Consider the following 13214-nt stretch of genomic DNA (forward strand, 5'->3'; position numbering starts at 1 on the left):
TCCAAGTTGTCTCAAAACCCAGTATGGGGCATAGGGTTGGATGCTTCGGAGACCCATTAGCAAGAAGTAGGGACCGGTGGCAGGCATGTATACAATCTCATCAACGAGAAGCCAACCCAGTGTCTACTTTATCTGATCCGCAGTTATGGAATGAAGGTGGGATATCCAATCTTTGACCTCTTCTGGTATTTCAAATCCAGTCACCCGTGTACCAAACTCCTCGATGCAGCCTTTTCCCGTAGACCCGTAGTTCATGTATTAGGGATGGTGACAAAGGTTTTCAATCATCCATATTTGTAATAACAGATTGCACCCCTCAAAAAACTCTATTCCAGCTTTACTGGCTGTGAGAGCTCGAAATATTTCTGCTACGATCATGGGTGCGAGGGTACTTTTGGCATTGGTAGTCAAAACATTGACTACTCTAGCTACACGCAAATTAATATTCCCGTCCTTCCTTGGAAACACTAAAAGGCCTAGAAATTCCACCATAAAAGCAAAACATCTTTGTATTTCCCACTTTGATCGGTCTCCGTTATTGCAAAATCCACTTTCTAGGTCCTCCAATCCTCCAAAATGCCCCATACCACTGGTACAGAAAGTGTAAAGTGGAAAATCCCTTCGCCAAATCTGCATACTGGATCTGCCTGCTTATTTTCAGTAGGTCTAGAAACTTATAGGGTGTAACGGCCCTTGGAGCTATCAAATATTTGTGTCTTAAACCCTATGTACTCCCAGCTTAACCTGCCATTTCCTCCAAGGTAGGTGTAGGCTCAAAATCCGAGAAATGCATAACGTTGTGAGCGGGGTCCTAGAATGATACTAATGCCTCTATTACATCACTCCTAGACTTAATCTTCAGTAATCCAATGAGTGCCCCAGGTAGTGGTTGACCTTGTCTCACCCTTATTTTCCCAAATCTTCCCACCACATGTGGAGTGCCAATAAAATCTCAGTCATAACCTTCACTGGTAAGTTCTGAACCGTGCTCATTCTGCACATTTAGATTAAGGTGATTGGGTTAAAACATGTGAGCTTTTTTTTTTAAAGAAAAAAAATTGATCAAAAGGTTATTTTTTGCAAAAATTCAAATTAAAACAAATCATGGCTACTTTTGCAAATACGGCCTTTCAGCACTTCAGAAGGGAATATTTTAGGATTGTGTTTGCTAGGTGGCCAAAAATTGACAAAGGGACCATCAGTGGCTATTCTTGCAAAAAGACCTTTCGGCGTCCCGTCGGGACATGTCTGGCTATTTGGACAAAAACGACATCACCTAACTTTATTTATGACAAAAATAACAACATTCCTTATTTTTGGTTATTTTTGCAAAAGCGGGGCTGGACCCGATGAGGGTTGCCTACGTATCTCACATCCGATGAGAATCAAACCTGTGTATTTCGGTCAGCTTAGACATAATTGAAAAATATGACTTATTTCGAAATTACTTTTTCTCTCTCTTTTTTTCTTCAAAATTTCGGTAGAGTTTCAGGATATTTTGAACACCAGGTTTTTCAGAAACGGGTGACTTTCTCTCTCTCTCACCTCAATTTTAGTTTTTCTTGACTTTTCTTCTCTATTCTAGAAACCGGTCAACATGCAAACCGAAGCAAATAAATGTACAAGTAGCATGTAAAAATGCATCAAGATGGTCTTTTGATTTTTTGGGTACACCTGTCCTAGACGGACCCAACCCCTATATTGAGTCCCCAAAGTCAAATGCACGTGATGCAAATAAGCGTTCTTACTAGGGATCCGGCATGAGGGTATGTTATTCTAGGTTTAAAATCTAGGTGTATTGTTCTAGACCTGGCTTACCCGACCGGACAACTTGAGTCGAGGAGGGGAACGTATCAGTATCCAAAAGGCTATCCGGCTTTGTAACTGATCGAAACCTCATTCTAAATTAGGGTATGACTCTAACAGAAAAGAAGTCACGCTAACGTGCACTTCCCAGAAGATTTAGAAGACTTAGAGAGAAGAAGGGTTTCGTAACAATTTATATATAGTTCAAACAATATCAAAGCAGTAAAAAGCGACATTTAGTACATTAGGCTCAAACATGTAATAAAAATCAGATAATAAATAAAAGCCAAGTATAACTTTTATTCTAAGCTCGAATTCTTGAACCCTGAACTAGAGATTCTGGGTTCGATCCCCAGCAGAGTCGCTAGAGCTGTCACACCCCCTTTTTTCCCGAAGAGGATATAATGGAATAGGGAGATTTTCCAATTAAAGTGACATTAATCGAAATGGAATTATTTATTTTATTTAGAGTCGCAACTTGAGATAATTTATGGTGTCCCAAGTCACCAGTTTATTTTTAATAACAAATCGAGGAAATTGACTTTATTTTTGGTCCGCAAACATAGAAGACCGGGTAAGAAATTCTGTTAACTCAGGAGAAGGTGTGAGGCACTCCCAAGTTCTGTAGTTTTAGTACGGTCGTTCAACAATTAATAATTGGCCTAATTATCTGATTAATCACATGTTTAAACCTATTGTTCATTTTTAACTTTATAACCACTTTTATTTATTTATGGAGTTATTTTTGGAACAAGTCACGATTGTCGTACACTTGTTGTTTTGGTACACATTGCAAACCACGTCACGTGAAATGCACCCAAGATTTATAACATATTTATTTTATTATTATTCGAAGTTGTGGTTGGGTCACATGAAATGTGCACTCGAATTTGGGAAATAGGTATCGTGACCATGCCACGGGAACCTTACCCATGGCCACGATAATTTATTAATCGTGCCTAAAGCCAACTAGGATGTTCATGATTATTTCCTAAGCTATTTTGAGATTATTGAAAGTCTCAGGATCACGGAAATGACATGTGGATGAGTATATAAGAGTCAAGTACATCATTAGCAACCTAGCATTGATTACTTAATAACTCTAATTAAATGAATTCTGCTTACTTCAATAATTTAACGGTACATCATTGAACTGACATTTGGTTGTTCTTTCCAAAACAAATCTCTAACAGGTTCAAATACAATTTGAATTTGGCTAAGAGATGAAGCCCATGATGTGATAGCATCTTAGAATAAGGACTGAATTCTATTAGGGCCTAGAAAGTAGTCCCGCCAGTCCTAATACATACAATACATGAAATGCAGAGAACTTAATAGATTTTTACAAATGAAATGTTCATCCACTTTGATATTACAAATTAACTATGCCTTAGTAAATCAATACATTTAACAAGAAGAAACTGATGTTTTAAACTCAAATGGGTCTATTACATAGATAACCTTGTGTGCATCGTAATTAATTTACAATTCTGGCTAAAAATAAATTACAAACATATACATTTGTTATACTGCTTCCTTGACAATGCAGCTACAGAATCACATGAGCCAACTTCATTGATTTAGTCTACTCATTGGATGGATTTGAACAACTTGTGATCAAGCCAACCAACTCAACCTTCTGAACTTCATTAGATCAGTAGGCATACACTACTCGCTGCATTTAATCTGATTTTGAATTCATTCATTTACAGAACTAGGCTAAGTAGAAATGTTAAATACATGCTAGTAAAGAAAGAACATCAATACATCTAAAGGAATCATGGACATCAATAACAAAAAAGCAAACTAAACACATGATAGAGCATTTAAAACACCAGGTTTGTATTCATCAATTCAAGTTGAGTGATTGCAGAATGTAAAACATACTTAAGTGCAGAAAACTAGCTGGATAAACCCAATAAGGTTCTGAAGTCAAAAAGGTAAAAATTCAGCAGCAAAAACCAGCAATCAACAAACCCAAGAATCAGCTCAAACTTTTGAAACCTAGGAAAACACTTGAGGACCAAAGAAAGCTCAAAATTTCTGAAGAAAACCTTTTTTAGAAAAAAACTTTGATTTATGCCATTTGCCTATCTCTTCTCCCTTTTTTTTCTTACCCTAATGAATGGAAGAGGGATCTTTTATAGAGGAGAATTAGGGCAACAAAACTTGTTTTTCTCATTCAAATGTACCTTTTAAACTTTCATTTTAATTCACTTCAACCCCTGCCCACAGAATTTCCTCCTCTTTTTCCAAAATAATCCCTATAAGCCTTTATCCAGAAGCTTCCCATTTGGTAGGATAAGATTCTCTTAATCCCTATCCAAATTGAACCCCCTAGTACCCTTGTAATTACCTTTTTTACTATTCTGACATTTACCTTAAGTGATATTGGACCTTTGGGCCACTTAACCCACAAGCCTAATATTTTACTTGGGCTCTTGCACTAATACACCCAAATCTGAACCCACCCAATAAATAAAAACAGTTCTATAATGATTTAAACAAACAAAACTTTCATTAACCAGAAAAACAGATTAATGATGCATTCAAAAAGACGATACATTAACAAATGCAATTAAATCTAATTATTGAGCTATTACTACTGATGAATCAATCATGAACAAAAAAAATACTTTTAGACATAAATTTTTCATCACATGAGGGGTTATGAAAATAGGAGGAGAGGTATACCAATTAAATCGCCAAAAGCTTCGATATCCCGTAGAAAAGTAGTAACGAATCGCTTCAAACTCCAGCAAACAAGAATCTCAGCCAATGGTGGGAATTGTAACATGAACACTGGCCGGCCGGACTTTCTTCCACAGCTAGTGCTTCATGTCACAATCCTCAACACATGCCAAGAAAGAGATGAGGCAGAGGCTCAAGACATTTTGGACACTCAAAGGTTAAATGCCTGGAATTCGGCCAACTATGAAATGGGTTATCCCTACAAATAATCGACTCCTCACGTTGAGAGTAGTGGATTCAAGTAAGTTTCATCATGAAATAAGGGCCAGATTAGGAAAAAATCAAACAAAAGCAAATAGTTTGGATTTTTATTCTTAGATCTATAATTCGAAGAAAATGAGTAATTTTTTGGAGAACTAGTGGTGGAATTGGAATGAGAGGGTGATGGAGGTTATGTGGCTGAAATATGAGGGATTTTGGAGGTGGTCCACGCCGTGAGACGATTTCCGAGCGGTGGAGGACGACAGAAGGGGCGGTCTTGAGAGAGATTGAGATTGTGGTGAACTAGGTTTAACTGATTTTTGAGGTTGGTTATGAGACAGAACTTGTTGATACCCAATTTTTTTCTATATATTTTATAGACATACATACTTTCAAAATAGCATATATATGCATATATAAGCATGCACAAGGTTTTTATAATTTTTCTATAATTTTAAAAGTCTTTAAAATGATTTAATTCTTCCTTTTTAACTTATAAAGTTTCCAATAATTATCCTTCAAATTATTGTTGTGATAATTTAATCATCTAAATCCTATATTTATACCCAAATATTGCTTAAATATTTTTTGTGCATTTTTTATAATTGCATTTATATTTTTAAGTCAATTTGCATATAATTGCAATATTAGCCTTATTAATGTACAATTACGTTTTATATGCATAAAATAATCTTCTATATTTTTAAAATGTTAAATATCTAGTTAAAATCATTTTAGTACACGAAATTATTTTTTATAAATCATATATTATTTGTTATAAATTATATAGGGTTAAATTGGCTATCTAAAACTTAGCCAAATTATATTTCAATTTTAGCCTCAATTAAACCCAATACACCAGCCCAATTTCGGATTAAAAAACCCAACCCAGGCTCTAATTACACCTACCTGACCCAAAACCCATCAGATCCTAGCAGTTGATCTGCGGCCCTCGTTCATCCTTTCCATTTTTAATTCTAAACGACCCCTAACCCTAACCATTTCTCTACACAGTGCCGACCTAAGATCCTCTCTGCTCTCAAAACATTCTCAACCTAACCCTAATCTTCAACCACCGACCTCCCATCTCCGGCCATCTCCGGTGACCTCTTATCGTCTCTTAAGCCTCCAATGGCTCCTCTCACGCCATGCTTGCCTTCTCTAAGGTCTTCAAGGGCCCAGGGCCATGCCGACTTGCATCTAGGGTTCATCTATTGCCTGTTCTTGGCTACTCCAGTGTGATTTCAAGCAAAATCATGTTGTATTTGCTACGATCCTTGGGTTTCTAGATAGGTTTCTTCATCTCTATACGAGTTTCTTTAGAAACCCTAATTTCTTTTCTACACCTCCTAGATCTGTACAGATCTAGGATGATTTGAGTTTGTTTCTTTAATGTTTTACACTATCCTTGAGACTCTTTAGAAGAATAGTTGATTTCAAGTGTTTTTCACCTTCTTCTAAGAACTAGGGTTTCAGAACTTCTTTTAAAAACTTGTTTAACTGATTCTTTGGGTTTAAACTTCTATTTCTTGCACATTTTGACTGATTCTATGATTTTACTACATCTTTAACTTGTCTATGTTGAAAGCCCTATTTTTCTAGGTTTCTTCGTTTGGTTCTGTGTATCAGCATGACTGACCGGTTCTCGTTTTTGAGTTTCTATGACCATCTTTCCTTGAATATGTTTCTATTGAGTTTCTTAGCCTAACTTACATCGATTCTATGTGTTTGTGTTCATCTTGACAGTTCAAGACTTGTCTGTCTCTCATCGAATCAGTATTGTTTAACTTCTGTGCTTGCTAGAGTTATGTGTCGACCTCTGGTTATCCTTGTCTCACTTTATTTATATGCTAAACACGGACTCATGACTCTCTCTTTGATTGATTCTGAGTTCCTATTTCTTGGATTGATTTGAAAACTTTCCTTTAGACCTTCGATTCTTCCTGTTTAAACTTGGCTTATTTGCTTATTCATGAGAACCGATGTTATTCTCCTTAAATCAGTATTATTTCGAGTCCTTGATTCATTGATTTTCTATATGCTGATTCTTGATTATTTCCCTATTCTGCAGCCTTATTTAGTTTTCTTACCTTATCTGGTTAACCGTGTTATTTGTTGACTCTTCATTAACTGTTTCCTTGTGTATTTACCCCTAATTGTCTATTTTGTACCTAATGCCTTGCTTGATTTTCTTTCCTTAAACACGTCCTCCTCTTTACTGTTAGTTAATTACACCTTAATTAAGGGATTGCTTGCATTTATTTGATTCTAATTAATACATGGTTCCATAATTATTGCTGAACTTTGATTCTTGCCTTATTTTCTACATGTTTTCAAACTATAAGTACCCTAATTTTTATTAACACAACACACGAACACGTTGGTTCAAAAACTCTCTCTCACACACTCAAAACTTTCTGCTCTCTTTTGTGTTACTTACTACTTTTCTAAGTTAGCCGGCTGCAAGCCATCGCTAACTATTGGGTTCTCTTTCACTTTGTGTTTACTATCTCTTTACTGGTATGTTCTAATTTCAATTCAAGTCCCAAAACAATATGTTTCTCCTACTACTTCAATTTGTCATGTTTCTAATATGCTTCTATCTATGGTTTTGTTGTTCAACCTGCAATTAACATGTCTACTTCACTGTCTTCTTTACTGCATGCTTTTGAATATACCCCCTTAGGATTAGCCTGCTCATGAATCCCTTTCTAGTATACCCCAACGTGACTATGTTTCTCTGATTTCTAGCATGCACTTCCTGTTTAAAGTAGTTGGCTATGCTAAGTTTGTTTGATTCTGTATTAACTCTAAAGTTCATGTTGTACCTTAAAATCCCTTGAACCCCTTTCAAGGCTTCTCTGATTTTGTACCCATGTGTATCTGTGCTTACTTTGTGCCCTATACTTATCCCAAATCCCCTATTACCCCTAAGTGAATATGTATACCTGTTTGATTCCATGTATTGAAGTGCTGATGAACCTCTTCTGGTTCTGTATTTGGTTTGTTGATTGTTGATCATCTTACCCTTTTCAAAATTGTCTTATTTAATAACTCCATATGTTGCTTTTTACAAAACTATTTCAAGCAAATCTCTTTTAACACTATTTTCTTACTGAAACCCTTTCAAACTATGTCAAACACTCTCACTCTACTTCTAAGTCCCTAGGTTCTGCCCCCTCCAGTGTGTGTACTGCCTTGGGATCCTTTTGAAATCTCTCTGAACTTTGGCACACTGAGTCTGGCCCTTCCACACTACACTTACTCAATTTGGTTACAAAGTCTAGGTGTGAGCATTGCTCGAGATCCTTAAGATCCTTAGGGAACTTTGACGTACCTAGACAATGATATTGTTTATGAAAATAGCATTTGAGGCTATTGGAGGTTTGGGAAATCACTTGAGCCTGCTTCAGGCTCCCTATAGTGTAACTTCTTCTTTTCTTTTATCTATTTATGTAATTCATTTATCTGGTTTGTAATAATTTGTAAACGAATATTGGGGTGATTAGTGAAAAAGGGGTGGGTAGTTACATATTTGTAGGGTAATATGGGTAGAAACCATGCCTATAGGATTTTATATTTGTTATGTTTGCCTTACCATATTAGAAATCATGCCTATAGGTTTCAAGTGGTTCCGATAATAGAAATCATGTCTATAGGTTTTGAAATCAACTTTAAAGTAGATACCATGTCTATAGAATATGATCCAGTTCAACTTCTGTTATAATGGGTAATTACATTTATTTCCATTAAATATCATGCCTGCAAGTTTCTTACATCAGCTCTTAACAACTAGATATCATGCTTATAGGGAACAACATCAGAAATTCTACCTAGAAATTTAAAATCAGTTTAGTTCAAATAGTTCAGTTCAATTCCTGTTAGTTCACTTCGAAACTGGTCCGATCAGCAGTTCGTTTTCCTTAAATGAATTATTTCGAGTACTTCCCTAATTTACTATTAGAAAGCATGCCTATAGGAATTCAAGAGTCCATTTTTAAAATCTGCCCACTGTTTTACTATATCAAACGTAGTTATCCTGCTCTTGGGACACCACTATTCAGTGTTTAGGCAAGCCTATAGGGCGAGTTTAAATTCTACAACTCTGAAACTGTATTTCTACTACTTGAAGTTGTTTAGATTTAATAGGTCTAATAAGTAGGCAAGTTAAACAGGATCTTTCACATATTGGACTAATTCAGTACTTTATAACCTCTGCTCACTTAGATATCATGTTCTAGGATTTGTATTCTCAAGTGTTTGAATGTTGTTTGAAGACGTGCACTTATGTGATATGTTTGAGGAGGTAACCGTGAGCCTTTAACTTTCTTTATATGAAGTCCTAAATTGTTCTTGCCTCTTGCCTAGAATTTTCTCCTTTTAAGCACCTTAGGGGTTGTCTAGACCTGCCCAGCTTTAGAGGTCCTAAAAACCCTCCAGGACCACAAGGAAGGGACGGGTAGTGCACGCGTAGGACATTGTCAAGGTTATTAGAACGCATTAGGCTATGACCAAGGGGAGGGAAGGGTAGATATGGATATGATGACTACGCGCTAATGTCATGTATAGTCCCTCATTGAGGAGTCTTTATCGGGCATTGTGTGGGGTGATCCTGTAGGCTAACCAACCTAGGACCCCTCCTTTCCAAAAATCCTTTTGCTTTACTTTTTCATATGTATACAACTTGTTCAAAATCTTTGTCTTATTATTTGAGTTATACAACGTCCAACGTGCTTTACTTGCAATTATTTGTTTCAACTACTTATTTATTAATGGACTAATTCATAAATATAAGTTTGGCCGAGACCCACAGTTGTGGACCAAGAGGGGTGCCTAACACCTTCCCCTCAAGGTCATTTCGAGTCCTTACCCTAAATCTCTGGTAATACAAACCAATCCAAGAGTTAATCGCTCTAGGTGCCCTAACGCACCATAATCTGTTAGGTGGCGACTCTTCAAATACCCAATTCCCAAAAGGAAATGAGTTATTATCCCCCCCACCATAAATGTCGAAAACCCAGACCTTTCTACCCTGTAAAAAGGGAAGGAAAAAAGGGGGGTGCGACAGAGATTAGGTCTAGTCGTTTAAGGGGATGGAAGGGTTGAAACGACGTAGTTTTGGGGTGTAACTACGTCGTTTAGGTGGGGAAAGATTGGACCGGGTATGGGGAGGTTTGGGCTTGGGCAAAATTGAATAAAAATGGGATTGGGCCACTGAATTTGTTTTGGGTGGCCCAAAATCAGAATCCCAAACAAAAATGAAATCCTAATTTTGTTTTTTCTTCTACTTATTATTATTATTATTTTAATTCTTAATAAAACCTTAGATAAACTAAATGAAATCCTAATTTTAGATTCTAAATTAATCCATTTTATAAAATTATCATTACCTATTTTCACTAATTTTAACACTAATTAATTAAACTAAAATGGAGACATGACCATGATAATTTTATGATTTTTGTTTAATAAAATGCAATTAACTTATGCAATTTAAATTTTAAATGCAATTAAAACCTAAAAATTCCATGCAATGATGATTTGGTATTTCGGTATTTTTTTATGATTTTAAAAATATTAAATGTGCACAAAAAAGGCAAATAATTAGTTAAGAAAATCCTACAAAAATCTTATAAAACTAAAAAATAATTTAGGGAAACCTATTTTTAATTTATGTAGGAGTATTTCTAGTCAGGCAAAAATGACATCCTCACATAGATAGCTTCTCATTGGATTTCTTTCTTTTTTATGATTCCTACAAAATAGGTATATGAACATTGTCATCATTGAAACCTTGGAATTTAACTTAACACAACCCTTATTTCTCTGCTCCATAGGGCATAGTTGTCTGGCCCTTTGAGCTTTAACGAGATCAATGTTGTTCCTGGTGCATCTGAATCTCGAAGAAATAGTGGGTAATTGTGAGGTAGTTGTGCAATCTAAACTGTCGCCATGACTGAGCTTAAAGTTCTGCAACTACAGTACTCTGATCTGCGCAATTACAGCAATCGAGGTTATGATACCATGTCAATTTGTTGAATCTATACTCTATGAATCAAGTTTCATAGCATGCAATTGAATCTAGAGTTTCATAGCATACGAGACTGTCATGGACATTGGATAATAGGGTTTGTTGGTAACTTGGACAATGCCAATACCATCCAAGTAGAACTTAAGGCACTATTCGCTGGATTGGAATTGGCGCATCTACACCACTTGGTTCCACTGGTAATAAACATTGATGCTCTAGAGGTACTAAAAATATTACAAAATGATAACATCATTTATGCTAACTTGATAGATGACTGCAGGTACCTCCAGGACCAACTGCATAGTGTGATCGTAAAACACACCTGCAGGGAGGGCAATAAGGTGGCTGGTGGTTTAACTAAAGCTAGATGCAAATTACAAACTACAGATAAACCATTGATTTTTGAAGAACCACCAGATTTTGTTAAAACCTTTTTTTTGCAAAAGGACCAAGCTGGAGTAATTCTACTAGGAAGACAACATGCTTATTGCAACAACAACTGGAAGACGTAGATCAGGACATTTTTTATAACAACTCAGATGATCTGCGTCGACAAGGTAAGTAGTGGATCTTTATTATCGAATGATATAGGAGACAGTCAAAACATCAGTCTCAGCATCAACAGAAGAAAAGGACTGACCGACCACCGTTCAAGAGATATCCCGAAGGCTCGAACTTTTTGCTAGCTTTGAAAGATGGGCCGAAGGAAAGAGGAAGATCAAACAAAGTCACGGTCAAAGCAAAGAAAAAGATGCATAGATCCTTCCGCCTATCCGGAGTGTTGGGCAACTTGAACAAAATAAAAGTAAAAGAAAGAAATTCATTGACTTCGAAAAGGAGGTCAATTAAATGAGTACTAACTCTCTTCTATTACTTTGTTGTACCAGGTTAATAAGAGCTGACCCTCTTTATTCAATACAGTTTCGGAACAGAACAATCTTGTGTCATAAGAAAAGCTATTATCCAAATCGATTTTTTTTTTGATTGGCTTCATTCCGAACTTCCCATTACTGATGGGGAAATTCGAGCTGAATTGCATCCACTCTCTCACGGCCGAAGGCTCCGCAACACGTTGGAGAGCTTTTAGATCCCGCCCTAAAACGCTCATGGATGCTTATAATAGCTCTTTTGTAATGGACAATTATCATAGGATAGTTACTGCTAGTATTTCTACTTCTCGCATATCAAACAACTATCATACAGATGTGTATGCATCTCCCTCTCTGTAGTTACTCTATTTATGTTTAATGGAATTATCTTTCTCCCCAAACAAAAAGTATGTTTTTCCTTCTTCTTTTTTAAGAACCATATCCATTTCCTTTCTCTTCTTCTTTGCTCAATTCACTGCTTTGTTTCACTTTATCACTTCTTAGCTTTCTTCTTTGCTCAACTATAATATTGTTTTAGAGCATGAATTAGACATTAAATATTTACTTTGCCCCAATTTCATTTTTAATATACCTACACATAATATAAACTCAATTAAGCACAATTATATCATAGCTTAGCATTAAAGCCCCAAAATATAAGGTACGTAATGCACTAAAAATATGTAGTTATAGCCAAACATCATGTTCATTACTTAAAAATCACTTTTATTTCTTTTATTACGTAAAAGTCATTAAATTTTGTGTTCATTGCCCAAAAGTCATTTTTTCTCTTTTTTTATGCAAAAATCATTTTACTATGCACTAGTTATCAAAATTACCACTTTCACCAAATTTTATAAAAAATTTACCTAAAAAATCTATTATGCCCTTGACATTATAAGTCCTCACATTTATATAATAACGTCTATATTTAACGTCTATACTTTACTTAACATTAACTTTAAAGATATATCGGTTTGCATTATAAATTTGTTAGTAACATCATTGTGAACAAATCTTAAGTCAACATTCTTGACTATACCTAATAAAATATTTTTAATAAAAATTATAAAATCAAAGGTTACTGATTTATCAGCCAAGCCACATATGTTAATCCAATAAATAAAATACCCATATTTAACACACTGATACGTCAAATGAACACTTACAAAATAAATATTATTAACAGAAAAAACTTTAAAAAAACGTAATATTAAACATAAATATATTTTAAAAAAATTGTAAAAGTTTTACTGGCTATAAAAACTGTAATTTATTATTTCAAATTACTATTAAAAATACATATTTTTGTCATTTTTATATTTTAAATATGTATATGTTTGAATATGATTAAACAATTTGAGTTCCCTGAAAAAATCAAATATACAGATATATCATAAAAGTAATAAATAAATAATATAAATTTATTTTAATTATAAGTAAAATATCTAGGTAAAAATATATTATATTATATAAATATAGAATGTGTTACATAAATAAGAGGATTCATAGTGTCAAGGGCATAATAGACTTTTCAAATAAAAGTATTATAAAAT

The sequence above is a fragment of the Nicotiana sylvestris genome, chromosome 6, assembly GCF_000393655.2.
Source record: "Nicotiana sylvestris chromosome 6, ASM39365v2, whole genome shotgun sequence".
NCBI classification, from domain to species: domain Eukaryota; kingdom Viridiplantae; phylum Streptophyta; class Magnoliopsida; order Solanales; family Solanaceae; genus Nicotiana; species Nicotiana sylvestris.